General features: G+C 34.6%; 1 pseudogene; it reads left to right on the plus strand.

Moving 5' to 3' along the window:
- The first annotated feature begins 2,346 nt into the window (after positions 1-2,346).
- Positions 2,347-3,102, plus strand: LOC100942660 (annotated as a pseudogene).
- The last annotated feature ends 965 nt before the right edge of the window (positions 3,103-4,067 follow it).

Raw genomic sequence — 4,067 nt, forward strand, 5'->3', positions numbered from 1 at the left:
CACTACCATCAAAAAATCCATATCCCTAGAATCTCTTTTGTAATAGAAGATCCGGAAAAACTAGGTACACATTCCGATATAAAGCAAAAAGCTAGAAAGAAGTCGGAACCACTTCTCCACTGTTTGTTATTTTCCTCAGAGATATGTGTAAGTGTCACTTTCCATTTATTATTGCCCATGTGATCTCACTTTAAAATAATAGGACTCAGGGGGGAGAAGAAAAAAAATAATAGGATTCAAAAGACAAGTTAAATATTTCCAGTATTTGTTTTTCTAATAATTATAAGAAAATGAAAGATCATCTGTGAGGCTATGCGTTTAAAACATTTTGTGGATGTAAAAATCTTGCTACCTGTTTAATATTCAAATCACTTACTTTCATTAATATATGATATCTACACTATGCCTATGGGCATGTGAGTTTAGAATTCTGAGCTTATGTAATTACTACTAGAAAATTAGGCCTATTATCTTATTATCAGAGAATATACAGATATGCTAGTGAATATTAATTATTGCAATACATTCATTACACCAAAAATATTTACTACATTGCATAAGATGAAATAAAAATATGCAGATGCCTTTGGTGTCAATGAAAGTATATATCTCAACTCATTTTAAAATGAAGCTCTTTTTTAGTTAATAATGCTATTAGATATCAAGCCAATCAATTAAATAAGCATTTTAAACTGATTCATAAATAAAGCATTTCCTTTGCAACCTGGAAGAAATTTAGACAATATCAAACCTTAAAAACCATGGTGAGAATTTTACAGGAAATTATTCATCCAATAGAATGAAATGAATAGTTTAAAAGCAGTTTTCATAAATTAATAAACATGAAATATTAATCATGAATTATACTTTGTTTATTATGTAATAAAATTGTATTTGATATTTTTAACTGCATCTACTCCAAAAATTTCTGTGGAATAGGAATATTTAGATACATAAATAGAACATAGAGTGATGGATAAGAAAATTGCTCAGCCTTTCCCAAGATCGGCTCACTACTATTGATTATTCTGGCAGAATTAACAGCAACAAATTTTGACAAATCTCAGAGAAGGCATAGTAAAGTATACGATTTTTTAAATAAATAAATTTAGGGTATTTGTGTTAAATGCACATTTTCCTTTTCATATTTTCACATGTGGTTAGTCAAAGCCTTGACTAACATAGGATGAAAAGAATTGTTTCTGTCGGCAAATTCATGGAATTTTACATTGTGAAATCTCCAGGTATGATTCAATATGACGTGAACTAAATTCATGTTATTCAGAATTCTTTTCATTCCTAACATTGAAAATATATACCACGTTATTTAAAACTTATAGAAAGTATTAGATTTACCTAAATTGATCCAATTTTAATTTATGTTTATATACACGTATATACATAATATACCTGTGTAATAGTTACAAAAGAAAGCAAGAAAAACAAACTCTGAAAAATCTTACTAGCTTTCACACATTTTGGTAAAATACTTATTTTGTAAAATTCACCAAAGATAACTGTTTTAAATGTTCTTTGCTATACAAATACAATGAGATGAAAATAAAGAAATATTCATTTAAAATAATATTAATTCAGAAACTACCTTTTGTTGTTATGAAACACTGTAGAAGCTTAAAATGGACTATAATTATTACTAATTACAAGATAAATAATCTCTATTTCAACAATGAAAGAAAAAACAAAAGAAAACATTATCAGTTCATTGTAGAGAAGTAGAAAATACAATCCTAAAATTTGTATAAAAGCACGAGAGCAATAATATTCGAACACATTTTACTAACATTTTCAAATTAAAATATTATGTACGGAAATTACCTAAAGCAGTTATTTAATATAAAGCAGTTGAGCACACTGCTAAGAGGAAAATCGAAAGTATTCTCTTCCCGTTAACAGCATCTGATATGCAGTTTTTTATTGTATTTTAATCAGATAGATTTAACAATAAAAAAATCATCTTATCCTTTCAATTTGTGAGTCTTTGTACATTAATCTTCTTAAATGAATGATCTCATACTGCTGATTTAACCTGAGAAAATTGGAGGCGATTTAAGAGACATTAATCTGATTCATAAGTGTAATTTGATTTTTTAAGATATGTCAATTGGAATTGTTTTAAAAGTTGTTTTCTGTAGAGTGGCTAAAATATTTCCAATACTATTATCTGAATGCCAATATACAGAATATGAAATTTGAAAGACTCTACTATTTTTTGCAGCTTGAGAGAAAAATAATCATCAATACACTAGAGTCATTCAAGAAGGTCACCATTGAACTCGCTGGGCGGAGCGTCCTCCGGACAGCCAGGCTCCATCCACCTCCGTGGACATGAGCCTCTTGTTTGGTAGTCTCTCTTCTAAACTTTTAAACCAAAGAAGAATATTCCAGAAGGTTCTCACCAGTATAAACTCTTCTCATGCAGAAGCCACACTTGGCAGTGGCACCCTCTGGATGGCTGTCATGCTTCTGGAAGGGGAGGATCTAAACGACTGGGTTCACTCAACACTGGATTTCTTCAATGAGATCAACACTCCGTATGGAACCATCACAGACTTCTGCACAGAAGAAAGCTATTGGTGGGGTCAGCTGGCCCAAAATAGGAGTATCACTGGGCAGATGGAACAAACATAAAGAAGCCTATTAAGTGCCCTGCACCAAAGTACATTGATTACCTGATGGGTTCAGGACCAGTTGGACCATGAGACCTTATTTCTATCAGAAATTGGTGTCCCATTTCCGAAGAATTTCATGTCTGTGGCAAAAACTATACTGAAACACCTCTTTAGAGTTTATGCACACATTGATCCTCAGCACTTTGAGCCTGTGACCCAGCGGCAGGAGGAAGCACAGCTCAATACATCTTTCAAGCACTTTATTTGTTTTGTCCAGGAATTCAACCTTATTGATAGAAGAGAACCCGCACCACTCCAGGAACTGACTGAAAAACTCACCTCAAAGGACAGAAGAGGGGCGCAGAGCTGTGGAGATGTCGCCTCAAATGATGCAGTGTGTAGTGTCTTTGGGGTTCTGTTGCATTTTGTTTTTATTTGGATCGTTTCTGTCTTAGGTTTGGGGCTTGTTTAGGTTCCTTCTTCCTTATTCTGAGTGTATAAAACCATTTTCTGTTGCCAGAGAAAGCAAGAACGTTCTGTATATATTTGATTGGGGTAAATTTTGTCTTAGTAGCATATGGTATTTTCTTTTTAACTTGGTTTTGGTTACTTGAGGAGTTTTTATATAATATTGTGTGCTGAAAGGAAATGCTCATTGATCCAACTGGCAATGGATGGAGTTCTGTGTTATGTAAATTGTGGCCCACTTGAAATTCCCCAAAGCACTTACATTTTTAAGTGCATAGGCAAAGGTACAAAGCTCAGATACAGGTATGGAACTGAACAGGGCTCCAAATAATATTAGGATTACTTCCCAGGGCACTTCCAGGTGCTAGTGCTAGTGCGTTATTACTGTAACAGGTTCACATAGTTTTAAAAAGCATGTTGGGCTCGGCGCCTATAGCTCAACCGGCTAAGGCGCCAGCCACGTACACCTAAGGTGGCGGGTTCGAATCCCCAGCCCGGACCCGCCAAACAACAATGACGGCTGCAACCAAAAAATAGCCGGGCGTTGTGGTGGGCGCCTGTGGTCCCAGCTACTTGGGAGGCGGAGGCAGGAGACTCGCTTGAGCCCAGGAGTTGGAGGTTGCTGTGAGCTGTAATGCCACGGCACTCTACCCAGGGGGACAGCTTGAGGCTCTGTCTCAAAAAAAAAAAAAAAAAGCATGTTGTAAAATGTCTGTGACAAAAGCCATAGTTTACATAAATTGGTGATCTCAAGCTTTTACTACTTTGAAGAAATGTAATTTATAAGGGTATGCATAGAAATTCAATAGTTCTTTATTATTTTTTATATTGAGTAGAATGTTTGGCTCAACAAGTGCTTTAAGTTCTTTTTCCATCTCCTGATATCGGTGATATTGAGATTTGAGGACACATTTTGGCTTCTTTCTACACAATTGCCAAATGAGCCATAAGTCTGCAGAAGCCCCTACT

This window comes from Otolemur garnettii, unplaced genomic scaffold, assembly GCF_000181295.1.
Source record: "Otolemur garnettii isolate 467f Iridium unplaced genomic scaffold, OtoGar3 scaffold00009, whole genome shotgun sequence".
Lineage (NCBI taxonomy): Eukaryota > Metazoa > Chordata > Mammalia > Primates > Galagidae > Otolemur > Otolemur garnettii.